Source organism: Lepeophtheirus salmonis, chromosome 14, assembly GCF_016086655.4.
Source record: "Lepeophtheirus salmonis chromosome 14, UVic_Lsal_1.4, whole genome shotgun sequence".
Lineage (NCBI taxonomy): Eukaryota > Metazoa > Arthropoda > Copepoda > Siphonostomatoida > Caligidae > Lepeophtheirus > Lepeophtheirus salmonis.
Window position 1 is genome coordinate 3373775 of NC_052144.2, and position 17644 is coordinate 3391418.

At 31.0% G+C, this 17644-nt stretch overlaps 1 protein-coding gene across 2 annotated transcripts in view; it reads right to left on the reverse strand.

The window, feature by feature from the left end:
* LOC121129837 (uncharacterized) overlaps positions 1 to 10976 on the reverse strand; it is a 57502-nt gene extending 46526 nt beyond the window's left edge. Inside the window, exon 1 of one of the 2 annotated variants that reach the window (XM_071893384.1) lies at positions 10890 to 10976. The gene's annotated coding sequence lies outside the window, so the exon portion shown is untranslated. The other variant, XM_040725558.2, reaches the window with a different exon arrangement.
* Between the last annotated feature and the right edge of the window lie 6668 nt (positions 10977 to 17644).

Sequence of the window (17644 nt, forward strand, 5' to 3'; positions counted from 1 at the left end):
AAAGAATCCTTCATTAGAAATTATTATTCTCATTTTTTGTTTGAAACTTGGACAATTTGCATATCCGAGGTGCAACTTGAATAAAAAATATGCACATATACAGAGTCTACGGAAACTCCTGTTTAATTAACTTTATAAATCATAATTATGTGAAAGGTTGCCAGATATTATGTTTAAACTCTAGCTGCGTCAAAATTAGTTAAAAAGCAAACAGTTTTGAATAAAATAACCGTTTTGTTAACCAAAATGGAACCATGAGGTACTTGAAGAGCCTGGAAGTTAACCCATACTCATCAAGAGAACCATTCAGAGGTACGAGAAGACTTATTCTATCAAGATTATACCCATATCAGGCAGACCAAAGTCAAAAAGGACGCCTGGAGTCTTCAAGGCAGTCAAGGCCAGGATTGTTAGAAATCCCAGGAGGAACCTCACTAAGATGGCCAAGAATTTCAACATTGGTGCAACTACAATGAGATATCTTATACGATATGGCCTTGGGATGTATGCCTACAAATTGAAAAGGCAAGGGTACCTGTCATGCCTACGTCAAGCCTAAAAGACTTGAGAGAATCAATGTCATTCTTTAGAAGCTGAGGACTGGCACGGCTCCCAACATTATCTTCAGTGATGAGAAGATTTTCACTGTGGAACAGGATTTTAAACCCCAAAATGATCAAATTCTGTCCCCAAATAAGGTGTGCAGGATGGTCACAGATGTAATATAGTGCTATAGCGACAGTCTCTAATGGTTTGGACGTCCATGACTGACACAGGGAAGTCCCCCTTTGTGTTTGCGCCGGACGGGGTGAAGATCAACACCAAGGTATACATCAGTACCATCCTGAAGGAAAGTCTTGCTCCTTGGGGCCAACAGCACTTTCAGAATGAGCCATAGACTTTCCAAAACGATGGTGCCCCCTCATACATATCCCTAGAGACGCAGTGGTGGTATGAAGGCAATTTAAGTGACTTCAAAGACATGACAGTCTGGGTCTCCTCCAGTCTTGAGCTAAATGTCAGTGAGAGCAGATCCTATGTGACCCCCAGCCAGAATTGGGGCTACCTGAAGACCAAACTGGTGGCTGCCTGGGACTCCATTCCCGTGGACTTGGCGTGAGCAGCATTTAAGTCCTTTCCAGAGATACTTCGGCTGTGGTCAAGGCTAATTGTTACCATTTCCAATGAAGGTTATGTCATATTTTTTTAAGCTTGTGTCGACTTATGTCTATAGTTGTTTGCATATTACGTATTTAGTTATATCGTTAGTACTTTAATAAACATTTAAAAAAACTTTCCGTGGAGCCTGTATATAAGGACCTGTATTAAAGCATCAGTTCACCAAAGATAAATAGCTTCATGGGTAGAGTTGTAAATGGCAAACATTTTCTAGTGTGTTTAAGTTTGTGACAAGTTTTTCATTTTCCAAAGCTTTTATCAATTACCGTTCACTATAATAATACCCTCAACAAAGAGTATTGTGCTTAATGTACAGTGATAAACAAAAATTAGGGTGGAAGTGAGATACACTCGAGTCTTTAGCAGTGATCCGTGATTCCTATTATAAACGAAAGCTCAGTTTATACTAAATGGAGCAACATTCTAGAAGTATCATCTTTTAGTTAATGATCGTAAAACGGTAATTTGGTATTTACCCTCTCATTATTTTTCCATTCTTGATGAAATGATAACTAAATGGAACGACGTAGCTCCATCGACAACATAATTATGATAACTTATTTTCTTAAACTCAAGGTGCGTAGGTTCGCGCCCCAGTCGTTCCCAGAGAAGGATATATACTTTATGTATAAGGACTTCAAAGAAGATTCCTGGGTCAGATGGAGTAAAGGTAATACTATAGTGTTTACTTATATGTAACCAGTGCAACTCCATCTAACCAATTAAAGCAATAGTAAAAATGTAAGTATAAACTAACCCCCAAATGCGTCTGCTTAAGAAAAACAAAGAAAAATATTGATGATTTATATTGTAAGTTTTTTAAAATTATTCTTAAAAATGAATAAATGTGTTTTTCTTAACGTATTTATCTATTGCTGTCAATACTGATAACCATTTATTATATACATGCCTAAGTAACCCCACCTATGTATGTATTGCACAAGTGCAATAAATAATGCGATTGTGTCCGTCCTAAACGTTTTTTATCTTTAGATGTCATTTCTTCAGAATATGGACAAGTCATATGAAACGTTATGTAATTGGAACATTTAATTGACATCATTAGATATGTATGAATGTACTTATGATAAAATGTCCCAATATTAATTCAGGATTCAACCAGGAAGAAACGGAAATGCCGGCCCACGATTTGAACTTGTTCGACATTTTTTTAGTAGGTGTGAATGTTCCAAAGTTAAAACAATGGGGTTTGAGAAAAGAGTGGATTTAATAACATACCTTGAGTTAAATCCGGATAAAGGAAACTCCTTTTTTTCAGATTAAAATTGAATAAATTCCGGTTTTTCTTTTATTGGAAGTATATCAAAAAATTACAATCTTTGGATACTTACGTAAATAAGTAATTTTGAAATCTCCTATTTCCTGTAAACCCGTGTTTGATTGAATCCTGTTTTTGACAGATACTCCAGGATTTTTAGCTTATCTTTCAGCGAAAGTGTTTTTCGGGGGCACTCATGATATCTAACCGTATTGATTAAAAATAAGCATACATTAAAAATATATTGGTACCAGCTTACGATTTGTTACCATAAAATTCCTCATGGGAATTCTTCTTTCTTATAAACTCCTATGAAGTTGATATCAAAAAAGAAGAAGAAGAAAAAAATTTTACATTTATATCGAGTTTTCTACTTGATATTTCTTCAATGCGAAGTATTTTATGTGATAAAAAATTGTTATCCGAAAGAATAGTTACCATAAGTGTATTTTCCTTATTTCCGGATTTGGCCGAATATTCATGTATTCTAAGGTGTTTTTTTAGACACAAATTCAAAATTTACTCAAAACATTAAGAATCCTTTAAGTGTTGTTTTTTGTTAGCTGTCGATTTCTATACTACTACTTATTAGTTTTCTGAACGTTAATTTGTTAATTTTAAATTTTAGCTGTGGTTATTCCTAATATTACCAAATGGTCCATTAAAATCTGAACAATTTGAATTTTAAACTTCAACAAGATTTAATTTATTAATTAACAATATAATTTCAACAGAATTAATTCTATAAATAAATGAGTGTGAGAGCTCTCTTAATGATTACTAAAGCGGCCATTAGCGAGAATGATGTCTTGTAGGGGGCTACTGAAGGCCTGGCACCCGCTAAGGATGTAGTCTCATGTCATGGCGTCCCAATGCTGGCTAACTGTGGCTCTGAGAGCCTTGGTGTTTGGATAAAGGTCACTACATGCCTTACCTGCGATATGCACCCAAAAGGTGTAGTCATTTTTTGATAGCTCTCTGGACAGTCAGGCGACCAATCCCGATACCTCTTGCACAAGCCCTCAAGGACTTAGGGGAATTAACCTGGGCTGTTTTCTTTATTTCCTCTGGGTGTTGTTGGGCCTTTTTGACAGGTCCCTTCTTCTTCTACAACGTTTCGAACTTGCTTACGGCGTATACGGAGGTCCAACTGCTTGGAGTGCGCGAATGGAAATTCGTCAATCAAGTTCAAGTATCATTTTCTCGACTTGTACGTACGTGGGCTAAAGAGCTCAGATTTGTTTTGCTTTGTAACTAATTGTTTAATCTTTAATATATCAAAATTATGAATATATTTCAATCACTCAACCTTAACTAATTATTGAATTAGTAATTGTTCAGGTTGATAGATAAAACCCATTTTTTTGTGAATTGGCTTCCATGAAAAAATCGTCTCCATTCATGTAGCTATGATCCATCTTTTACTGAATCAAAGAAATGAGGACTTGGAAATTCGAACCGAAAAAAAAGAATGTTTATCTCATTACGAACCTAACGTAGAATCCCTTAATAAATTTCCTCCATATTTTCTAAATATTTGTATTAACTTTTAATTTATGCTGACCTTATATTGCTACCACAATTTGATTTAGCTCTTGATGTTTTAATAAGTAAGAAAAAATATATTGATTTTTGGCATTGTTGCTTTTAACTTATTTTTCAATTTAATTGATTGCAAATAAGTGGCTACCTAAATTAAAAAAAAGGAAGAGATTTAATTCCCACTTTTCATGCATTAACTTTGCTCATATTTTAATGAAAAATGTCAATTTTTCATTAAAACCGGTTTATATTGAGTATACACATCAGGTTTTGGTACTTCTCTTCCGAGTAAAGAAAAAAAAAATATTTGAAAGTTCCACAAGGAAATGTATAAATTAAAAAAAAACAGACTTGTGTATACCAAATTGTGATACAAAAATACATTTTACAAAGGAATAATAGTTGTTTACTTAAGTTACAGCTGCTAGTTGAGAGGATTTTGGTCTGGAAAACCTAGGCTGGTCTAAGACTGCTTTGATTTCTGTTGAATTGAACTAATTCAAACCTTTAAAAAAGTTTGGTCAGTAGTGGTTTCAATGAAAAATAGGTCTAGATCGGTCCAAAAGAACAATTTGGTGTAGTTCGATCCCAAAAAAAAAAATAGATATTATATAAAATTTGGTCTAGAATGATTTTATATATAAATTTTTTATGACAACATATGTATTTTGAAATTGCGAACACAGTACAATAACTTTGTAAGTTGTTTAAAGTGAGATAGGCCGGAGGAATTTTCATACTGTCATCCCTTACGGAATACGGGTCTCAGAATTCGAGCATCTCTTGATTTGTATGAAAGTATATACCTTTATGTGTCTGGTTCTAACTCCTGGAGAACAAAGAAGTTTACTTACTTCAATATTAACGAATTAAGAACTATTATAGGCCTTAGTGATTCTCAAATTAAAAACATATTTTAATTTCAATTTGTTATACATTTAAGTTATATGGTTAGAATTTCTTATTGTACGATACGGATTGATAGATTATGAACTATTCTGAATGTTATGTATACCGTATTATTTCTAAAAAATAATAGTGTACTTTTTAAGTTTTCAAGGTTAATTTATAATCTATAAACTACATATAAAAGATAATTTTGTTTAAGAGTTTTTTCAAAAAAATAATGTATAATAATAATTTAGATGTGTGATCAATCAATCATATATATATTAAAAATTTGGATGTTTTTCTTTTATGAATGCCCACGCCGTTAGACCTAGAACGCTGAAACATTGCTTTGGTATTTTTTTTCAATCTGGCGAGGCTAAAATAGGGGTGCTGTTTGTCTGGGAGTGCATATAAGGGGATTTTTTGAGCTCAAGGAGACTAAATAGGGCTTGAGTTATAAAAAATAAAGTGACTCCCATCTCAAAAAACAACTATATGAATAATTATGTTTTCTAAATTTATTCAAAATCAAAGCCGTTATGGACAAAAGAAGAAATCGGTGAAAATTGGACTTTAATTTGAATATCAGTTTGACACTTAAAAATCGATGTTATCTGAAAATATTTGACATTTCTGAATAATTTATCTTTTTTTTTCATATTTTACCTTTCTTTCATCAAATTTCAATTTTTAAGAAAAAATGCCAAAAAAACCATGCATTCAAATTTTATTAATAATTTAAGTGTTTTCAATTTCATAATTTTTACAATATCTCATCTAGACAAATTTTTTCATCCGTATAGATTGCTATGTTATTTGCAGTTTATAACACAATTTTTTTTATAAATTCGTAATAATATATTTAATTTAATATACATACATGTGCTATATTATAATGCTCATTCGTATCGAAGGGGTTTAAACATGAAGAAAAAATAACATTGACCCTTGGCAATGTAGTCTCCCGTTCCCTCCTTGGTCTGAGCATTGCCGGCTAACCTTTTGCTTGTAATATATGTATATTTAACAAATTTTTATAAAAAATTTTGACAGAAGAATTGAAAATTTGTATAAAAAAAAAAAAAAATGTTTATATAAATTCTTAAAAATTTGGAAGAACAATTTAAAAAAGACTAAATTTTAGTTTTTTTTGTAAAAGAACAATATAAACTCACGTAATTAGGAATGTATAAATTTGATTGAATAATACGCTCAAAGTATCAAATGTCCTTTATCTCTCCACAATATATTCTATGATACGAATATCAAAGCCCATAAGTCGTACTATTTAACAACCATTGATAAATTGGAATATAATTATATTCTTTCATATCATTTTCCCAGGAACTGTGCCCCTCTTATAATAATTGCAAGTTATTATGTGACTAGATAAATGTACAAAAATGCATCTGATATTTGTTTTTTAGATTGCAAAACATATATGGTATATAACAAAGGAACCAAAATGCAATCCAATAGTAATTTAAAAACAATTACAAATTATGAAGAAATAAAAATGGATCGATCTTTCTGTTAATTTTAAGTCGTGAAAAGTAAGAAGGAAAATCTTTCAGAGTTGTGCCATAATTTTTATTTATTACTTGTTACAATGTGTAAAAACATATTACACATATACATATATAGGTACAAAACAAATTATTATTCAAAAGAACCTTTTGATGAAGAAGGAGTGTTTAAGATGACCGTAATGAAATCAATTAGCAATTTATCTGGAGCCATATGGATTTGCAAAAAGCCTACAAAAATATTTATGTTATGTCTGTCCTTTACAAATGACTGCACATGATTTTGCATTACATAACATGGAAGAACATACCTTATACCTTTGTGATTACGGAACCGGAATAACAGATGGAACTCCCCTCCGGTTCCTTCTACAAACAAATTTTTGCACATTACAAGAAGTCAAACAACTATAAATAATCTATTGTATCCCTATAGTATAGCTCTAGTATTCATAGCAAATTTGAGGGCTCAGAAACTGACAATAAATTATGGCTTGTACATATCAGTGAGCCAAGATTTGGAAGTTACAATGATTTGCTGATATATGATAGTGAGATACTCAAACAAAACCAGTTGGATATTTCGTTTCTACAAATTTACTTATGACCTAAGGCTGTAAACCTCTTCAAATTTGACTTTTTTTTCATCAAATATATGGAAACTAATATTATTACCATTTTTTAAGGTTTGAAATAACTGACTATAAAAATAACTTTGATGTATTATATGTCAACTGCAAGAGCCATTTAGCTTTACTGTTGTGGTTTTTCGAAAATGCTGCAAAATTTGAGAAATGATGTCTTTGTTTTCATTGTTGTTACCCAGAGATTGTTGCTATTGTATTGCAATTGGTATCAAATGAAAGTTAATAAAATGTTCTTGAAAAAAATGTGAACAAATCAATATTTATGAAAATTTTAACTTACTTTAATGCTCAAGCATACAAATATATTTATTTATCGCTAGTGTAATGTAGCTTTCTTGAAACTGCCAAATTTGTTCCTAGGGTACTCTAGAATTTTAGTAAGCAATTTATCTGCTCTGGCTCAGTTGTGATTCAAGCTCTGAAATCATGCATCAGTTTCACACCTCTCTCATTCACATAATTGGTCAATTTTACTTACGACACAAACTTATGTGCTTTCCTGTAGTTGTCAGCAGGAGTGGTGAGCCGGTCACATTTCCCTCCAAGAACTTCAAACAGAAAGTGAGACTCTGGTTTTAACAGTTGTTGATGACAAAAAACAGTGACTTGCCTTTTCTGTAAATCTCAGGGTTCTCTATTTCTGATTGCTTGACTTCGAGCTTCTTCTTATCTGAATTTCTCATGCTGTCATGTAAACTGGATAAAGATGAATGGCACCAGTGTCTTTGTCAGATACCTGCTGTGGTTGTTCATTTCTTTTGATCAAAGGTTGCCTATTCATAGTTATTCTGCTTGTATTGTAGTATGTTCTTAATAAGCTGCTCCAGGTTATGAATAGGTGCATAATGACCAGATGTAGTACTCACCAAATGGCTGGTGTAGAATGAAGCCCGGAACTAGTTCATCTTCTCCAGCTAGAAGATAGTGTCCTTGCAGTATTTTAATTCCTTGGAAAACTTGAGTATGTTAATGCAATAAATGTTCCTGGCTATCTAATGGTCTTGTTGAATGGTATCTGGCTTGGCTCAATGGATACATAGAATATTTTTCTCACGAAGCAGGATCATAGACAGCTCTGCCACTTCTCTGTAATATACCCATGGCCTTGCTTTCTCAAGGATGCTGCTTACGTTGTAATTGGGCTTGTCATATTCTATTTCAAGTCTTTTTTAGCTTGGACGAGAACTTTTGTCCAGTCCTTATACAATTTTTCCCGCAATTCTTTCAAATGGTTTAACATTGGATTATCAGGACTGGTAAATTTCCCTAAAATAACCTGCCATGCACCTTCAATCACTATCTCTGATTTATGATGATGACTAGTGAAGTAAAATACCTTTCTCCTTAGTTTTTCTTCATTAGCTTCGATTTACGCATATTAATGTCCATGTTACTCGCTGTGGTATCAAGTACTATGACTACATTATTGTCTGTGAGATCTATGTTTGAATCAACTCTAATGTAGTTCTATGAAGGATAAACCAAGAAGTTTCCCTTCTTCATATTGTGGAACACTAGAGATAAGATAGGTATGTTTCAACAAGAACATCTCTAATGAGTATTTCATCCCAATGTAATGTGAACTAATCTGGCATATTTTCCACGAAGCTGTTCATTTAATTTTGGCAAAAGCTATGTTGGATTTCTTCTTCTAGTGAATGCTGAATTAACAAAGTCATCAAAATCTACACCTATTGTCTTCAACATAGTAGACATCATGACTGTAGTCTGGTTATCAGAGACTAACAACGGATTTGCAGTGCTACAAATCTCTTCACTTGTAAAAACTGAACAAAGAAAGTGTAAGTGTTCCGTACTTGGTTTTGATGAACATCAAAATAAATTTATTTAACTTTGTCTGCTAACTCATTCTCTTATGATAACATCCTGACTTCTCTCTGACCTCAGAAGCTTTTCTTAGACTAGATTTATTTTTAAACACTTTGTCATGATCTGAAATATGTACCATGTGAGTGATCATCCATTTTAGTAGAAAGTGTGCATTGTCATTTATATATTTATTGATGTCTTCTCATTATGTATTAAAAGGAATTTTTAAAAAATAAAAATAAGTATCATATTATGTCATTCTTTCCGAACATAAAAATATTTATGTTAGTGCATTAAAATAGTTCAATTTTGACATTTTAATTTTTAACTTTCATATTCATGAAGAGTTTATTAGATTTCATTTGGTATCACTTTCAACGTAATAAGACCAACATTTTGGTAGCTACAATGAAAACATAGACATCCTATCTTGAATTTATCCGATTTTATTCAAAGTACGTTAACAATAAAGCTGAATGTCTCTTGTGTCTGGCTTATAAAATGTTCAGAATCAGATTATTTGTATAGTTAGTTAGATTAGACCTTGGAAACTGAGAATAATATCGCCTTCCATATGTTTGATGAAAAAAGCCAAATTTGAAAATAAGACCTTGAATGAATATATTTTTGACCTTATGCTGAAAACAAGTAGTAAAAATCTCAGAGTGATGAACGTGTCTGTATGAAGTTTAGCTCCGCGCAGAATAAATTAACAGAATATCATATACAATGCTATGATTTTTAAGGGTTTTTTTTCCGTATTCTTTTGAATTGACATGGAAAACGGATCTTTAACATCTTTGAGGGTTGCTTGTTTTTATAGCAAGTTTTAGTTTTCGACTACACCAAAAGCTAGTTTTTTAGACAAGATTATCATAGTGCTGAATTTTCTTTTATCCATGGCATAATCTTCGGCATTCAAACAAGGTTATATCCTATATCAAACCCAGAGGCCAACAATTGGTCAACAACTGAACTATGAAATCAGCTAGAAATATTTTACTTTATGGTACTGTTTTGAGTAGTATCTATAGTTTTTGTTTATCCATGGGGCAATGTTTGGTTGCACAGCTCTAAATATGATGTATTTTTAATGGTTAAAATGGATAGTAATTAGTTTTAATTTGTTGAAGATTTGAGAGATATATCACTATTTTATTTGTGTCGTAATGACTCTGAAATTTTTTTTCAATAGACTTTATATTATATCCAATTGATTTAGTATGAGTATGTTTTGTATGGCACAAAAATCCACTGTTGCTATGATGACGTACCTACTCCATTCAATGACCTATCGTATGTAGAATGTTTACAATTGATAAAGGCTTTCTTTTTGAGTTGAGTAAATGTTGATTCTATTTTCTTTTCTCTCAATAATATATGAACCTTAAGGGATAAATTCATAGAAAACTCATACTATCTTGAATGAAATGAAAATGTTTAGGATAAGTGGAAATAGTTACATCTTTATATTTATTGGTATAGAAGATAGAAACAGGGATTCTTTGTTCTTGCATCAATTATAAGTCTTGAGGGTGGAGGAATGCGTAATAAATATTCATATTTACAACACTTTTTGTATTTGCCCAATATATGAACAAATTGGGCCACATTGATGCTCAAATATTCATTTATAAATACATGTATTTATGTGACTCAATGGGATTATGTAATAGTATGATATAGAGTAGAAACAACTCTCTTACCTTTGCAAAAATGATCATATGGAAGAATGATGACGTTTCAAAACAACTTTATTTTTTTTGTAGAAATAAATAAATGAAAACACATGTAAATATAAATTAAACAAATATAATTAGCACAGAGTTACACGTGAGGAGGATGTTCAGAATCCTTTTTTCTTCTTATTTCGAACAAAAAAAAAGGTTTTTCAATTCTTTTTTTTTTCCAAACATCAAAATCAGAAAAATACTTATAACTGGGCGAAAAAACAACGAAAAAAGCTTAAGAAGAAGAAAAAAATTACAACTTTACCTGTGCGCAATTTTTTTTATTTTTTATTTTTTGCCTACGCGTAACTCCTTATTAAGACGATGATAAACACTCATGACGACTACTACTAAAGAAAAAAATAATAGCAAAAAAATGAGATAACGACACCGTAGAAAATACCTTTTCTGTTTTGCTAAGCTAAATACATATGTACACCTTATTGCACAGATGTGGTACATAGTAGTCTTGGTAGTAGTGCCATACCCATGTTCCTTGAGCAATGACGTCATGCGTAAAATGTATTGATTAATGTAAACAATATTCTGTTTGTACGATCCTACATTACATACTTATGTGACGTCAGTTCTCTTTTGCAAATAGAATAATACGAATACGTAATCCCCTGTTATAAAACTGGGAGAGTTTCCATTATATAAAAAATAATGTATTGTGTTTAATGACGGTTTTTTATTATTTATATTTTTGTGAGTGAAAAAAAGAAAAGAAAAGGATTAAAGAAGAAGGGAGAGAGAGGATCCACAGGTGTCATGACGTCATTTTCTACTTTCTACATACATATGTATGTAGATAGAATCCTTCTCCTCTCTCTGAGTGTGTGTTCATTCCATCATCCTAGCGCATAGTAACAGAGTTCTTCATAAGTCGTGCCTACATTTAGACTAATGGAACATACCCGCAGTTTCTGAAGCAACTTTTTTCCTCTTTTTCTTCTATTGAATAGACAATAAGAGAAGAATGTTCTACTACTTGAAGGTGGAGTAAGAGGTTTAAGGACTATCATCGTCTCTCACACTTGATGATGAATGCCCAATGAAATATACATAGTATATTTATGTACATGGGTATACCTGTCTCGTTGTTGTAGAGTTTTCTTGGCCTCTCCGTAAGATGGATTTATGTAGGCATTATCGTAATTCTATCTATCCACTATTGGAATGAACTAAATGGATTCACTCGTCTAATTAATTAAAAGTACATTGACTTTTCGAGTATGAACATTCAAAGCAAATATTTTATAAGACGGATTTGATTTACTATGTCCATACATACATATTTTAAAAGTCATAATTTCAGAAAACCATGTCTTTTTACGCCATGGAACATTTCCAAGAGTCACATCTGATATAAAATGTTTTATAAAGTCATTCTAGTAGTAGAAATAGAATAATTCCTGGGATGACAAACATCTTTTGTCCAAGCACTTCCCGACTAAAGAATTTTCACTGGGGTCATAAATTCAATCATAATTAAAGGAGACACCCTTTTGGGGCTCAAAGTTGATATTTTTCAAACTTAAATAGACAAATTTTTCAATCAATCTTAATTAAAGTTAATCCAATTACTTTAAAATGAAGAGAGACGCAACATCTGCATGGAATCCTACTTGATGTCAATGGTAAAGAGTTATTTTTTGAATTAAATCAAAGTAAAATGTGCTGAACATCCCTTATAAAATCTAAATTTGTACAATTAATAAATTTTTTTTTGTATCGATTTGAGACCATAATAGAAAGATTGTTTTAATAGATAATTATTACCTAGAGCATGAAAATAAGCATGTACAACAATGCCATACCCTATCTTTAATACATTTTAGAATAAGATATATAATAAAACTAACCAAAAGAGGCAGACAGTTGATAATAGACAGTAAGGTTAATGCCCTTTGATTTGTTGACCCATTTTAACATTTAATAGTTTACTATTTTCGTTAATATTAATGAACAAGAGTTTTCATTGCCATAAAACATGGCTGTTTATGTCCTCAAAATGGTTGACATCATGTGAAAATACTTATAGTTTGAGCAATATCTTCCGCGAATGTATAGAATGTATCACGTGACAGTACATTAAATACACATCTCCACCAAAGTGGAGAAAAGGTACTATCCTCGGAGCATACTAGTGTGCTACAATACCAATAAATTGGTGCCGTTTCCCATATAAAAATAAGTGTTGGTATTTTAATACTTTTCGATTATATTTTTACTAAAGTAAAAATGCCGTTCATTTTTTGAGTGTCCAAAGTCTTTAATCATCTAAATACTTTTTTGTATTGTTCTTTTAATTGGAATGATGGAGCTGCTCTGATTAAGTAAAAGTAAACATTATAATATTAACTTTACTCCTTTTAACCTAGGAATCTTTTTGGTGAAATCCATATATATATATTTCTTTCTCTAGGAATCACCTGGGCGCGAACCTCCGAACAAGGAGTTTAAGAGAATAATTTCTCCCGAACGTGTTATCCATGAGCTCCATCCTTCTAAAAATAACTTAATTCCTATTGCAATTGCAATTAGTATAGTAGCGGCCTTAAAATAAGCGTGGATTTCTGTGTTTAAGCCGACAATAAATACCCGATAGATACTATAGCATGGACTATACCCGACGAACCAGAAGCTTTATCCTTACCAGTTTCTTGTGTAATGATTTGGGAAGTGAGCACAAACCCGAGGAGAATTAAAAAATAGGCCTCTGCGTGTGCAAAAAATCAAAATAAGTTTAGATATCAAATAGTACATAAAAAGTCGTTTCAAATTTCCATCTGTTAGAACTATTGTAATAGCACCTGCTAGTACATATGGGTAATGATTATAGCAATAAAATAGTGGTAATGAATATCGATTGATTAAGGAAATATCTTAGGAAAGGAATTCCAGGCACTTGCCAGACCGTTGGCAGGATTTCTGTTTGGGAATTGGGATAGCTGAGTATCGTGTTGAGGTTATAAAAGACCATTTTCTTTTTTAGTTTTGTTTTATATATGAATAATTTTGTACCTCAAAAATTTGGGAAGTTAGGTTATCGGTAAGACACTTTTTTTAATAACGTCATGGTGCTGCAAGTACATACTGGTTCCGATAGAGGGGCGTCCGTAAGGGGCTTAATTTAAAAAAAAGTGACCCCATTTTTTTTAACCCTTTATTTAGACAGCAAATAATTTAAAAAAAGTAGAATTATCTAAAATTCTCTGGTGAAGATGCATATACAAAAATATAATTACGCCTTATAGTTTAAAATTCATTTACCTGATTAAGGCTTCCAAATATAAAATACTCATATATCTGATCTAATGAAATTAGTATCTAAAATCAATAAAATACAAACAATTAACATTAAGAGCAAATTTACTTTCAAATTAACAACTGGCCTTTTTTTGTTTGCTCTTTCTAACAAGTTTGAGTATTTTCTGTAAAGTCCAAAAATATATCTTTTGATGAATGATATTTGAGGCCCAGTCCCAAGCACACTAAATCGTCCTAGGGATCTTCAATTCAAACGCACCATGTCTTGCCGCCGCTGAAATTAAAATAGCACGAATATCCTCCGTAAGCACAGGTTCTCCTACAGTTAATTTCCTTGCTAGGTAGCTCTTAACATTTAATAAATCATTCCCTAACGACCTAGCTTTAAGAGTACTTTCTTTATTTCCCAAAATCCAAAATAAATTTGTACGTTAAAAAATAGATTGTCGTTTTGTATCCTTTTCTAAATTAAAGTAAAAAAAGTCTGTATAGTGTATATTCTATTTATAGATGACAGTACACACATAAAATGTACTGAAACGGTTAAGAATTGATATCAAATTCTTTGGATCACATATGTACAATTTACACACTCAATCCTTCACATGTTTTGTGAAGGTCATTCACAGATTCTTCACAACATTTGAAAGTGTAATTTGAAACTCTTTCTTTTTTAGGGTTTCATAGAGTTTACATATATAATATAATATTATGTACTCACAACCAGGCGGATTTTTTTTCTACTTTTCATTAATGTTTTGTCCTTATCAAGTGAAGCATTTTTATTTATTATTTTGGTGGATACAATTTTGCTTTTGGCTTAAAGTATTTCCATTAAAATAGTTTTCGTTCCTGTTTATTTGCAAAATATATCTTTTAAACGAGCCTCGCTTCTTCTTTATTTTATTTGCAAAAGTTGAACATGAACCATTGTGATTTATTTTAAAGGAACAATGATTAAAGGGAACTTATATAATGGGTCAAAGTTCAAAAGGAGAAGATCAAAGAGTGATGCGTTGTTTTATTTCATAGCCTACAAAATTTGACATATCTAATCGGTGTGAAGGTAGATACATGAGAAACATTTATTCAATATATATATGTAGACAAGGGTACCATATGATTTATTCATAGCCTAAATAAATATTAAAAAAATTATAAATCGTCAAATAAATCATTTTCCATTTCTAAAAATAAAAATCTTTTCCTTTGAAAAATCAAAGATTTTTGAGCTTTTGGAGATAAATATATATTTAAAAAAAAGCAAGTAGCTGATTGTTATTTCTTGCTTTTTTATTTTTTTTGAAGACAAATAATTGTTTTGATATAAAACTCATATAATTGGATTTGTAGTTTTTCAAAAACATGTAGTTATTTGTACTTTGCAAGACTGGAAGGTCATATGTAAGATATTTATATTTGTTTCTGTTTAGTGTTTCATTGACTATGTATTTGCAATTGTATCTATGAAGTATTTGAGTCAAAATAGTCGCCAACTATTCTAGGAGTCCAAAACTAATGGATCATAAATGATAAATGAGGCATTACAGGTTAAAAAAGAGGAATAGATAAAAATGTAACTAAAGTCTATAAATTATTTAGTTAATTACGTCATTCAGCCAATTTATTGACGTCTTGTATTCAATTGACAACATTTGCAAAACAAAAAATCCTTGTAATTTTGAGAAGTAAGGCTAATTTCCACCAACTTTAGTTTCGTAAATTAGTGATGTACTTATTTTCAGAAATATGAGATTTTATGATAAATAAATTTTACATTTTCATAGAAGATAATCGTCACGACGATTGCCAATGGTTTATTTTATTTTCTATGGTAGTTTTAATTTCGTATTAACTTTTGATATCAAATAAACTAATTTTTTTAAATGTTATTGGCTAAAGATCACAAACCAGGGTGTAGTGTTAAAAATTATGACAGAAAGTTAGGATAATAAAGTTAAGAGTATGTTACAAAATGGACTATTTTGGAATTAGAGAAATTAGCATGTCAGAGATATTTATAATAAATGAAACACCAGCCATGTCCTCCCGTAATTAGTTAGAATCCTGGTAATAAAACAAAGTGGGCAAACGCGCCTGTTAGTTTAAGGAAATTTCCTTGAGTTAGAATAATCCTTTTTTCTCCGAAGATATCACTTCTAAGAATTGACAGATGACAATACTTTAGCACCTTTTTCTTGTAATGCTCCTGCTCTAGTGTAATTGACAGTTGGTACTTGCTCAGATTAGGTAAATCTAGATTATACTGAAGGGCTCTCAAATTTTGAACTTGAGTGAGAATTGTATATATTATGTCATTTTACTTCACAAAAAAAAATCGTATTTCAGAGAGGAACGTGCATGCATCTCACCACCAATGCGTTAGACTTAATGTTGGAAACAACTGGTTTTATAGGGCTCCCAAGCTTTGTGTATCCAAAAAAATTTCGTTGAATATTATTATACATCTTTGAAATATGACCAATTATTACAACACGACATCTAATAAACATTAATATCCTTAAAACTTCAAGTTTTATTAAAGGCACTGAAACCCAAACTTGAATCTTTTAAAGGTTCTAAAAATCATTTTTGTGTTTAACGACTTACAATTAAAATACTTAACATGTTATGACCTTAATTTTGTTATTTAAGTCACTTCTATATTTTTATAAGTTTTAAATTTCATCTGGGGTTCGTACAGGTAGAAACCTCTAAATTTAAAAACAGATTAGTCTATACTATGAACATCACCTTCTTTTATGGGTTGACCATTTAAAATAATATAATTTTTTTTTTGTTATTCCTTAATAATGTATATAAATAAATATGTATTGATATCGGTGGAATTTGGAGTATTGAGCCGATTGCAATACTTCAAAAAAGGCTTATACTGGTCAATTCCGATGCATTGGTACATCCCTAGTTTTAAGTAATTTATTTTCATTGTAAATTTTGAAAAATGGGTTTGCGATGTAAGGGTACAGATTTAATTAGTACTTACTCTTGTAAACTTTATATTTGAACCTAGTGAACTATTTATGAATTTAATCAATTTTTAATGCCTGTACAACTTGTTCCAATGAGGAAAATGGACCAATATTTCAATTATTTAGACTATTTCTGTAATAAAAAAGTTATTAGGAACCTAAAAATAGATTTGAAATTGGAGATTGCCAGGACTATATGAAAAAAATTTCCTAATAATATTATATAAATAGATTTATAAAATTTCAACATTAATTCCATTTTATTTTGAAGATAAGAAATGTTTTTTAGCAATAAGGCAAAAAAAAACAAAAAAACTTAAGAAATGTTTAAAAAAAAGTATATATGTGTATAAATAAGTTGTGATATTTTTTGGTTTGCATTTAATAAAATGATGGGATCTATCAATTTATGGCCTAATAGAAGTTTTTTTAAATTAGTATTATTATTCAAATATTTTGAAATCCTTAGAAATTAAAATGTAGGTGGCTATATGTTTAGTGTTTTTTGTCAATAGGTATGGCTATATTATATTTTATTTTACTTTTTTAAATAAAATATAAAGGGCTGATTAAGCAAAGACAAACCCTTTGGAGGCCTATTTTGTAGCAGTGGCACAGGGGAAGGAGGTCTGTATTTGCCTTTTGTCCTCTATGTAGACAATGAATCAACCGATTTTAATCAGTTTTAGCTCATTAGAACACTAATATTCACCGAATAATTGTGTTAAAAAAATCTGAAAACCTAGTTCTCAAATGA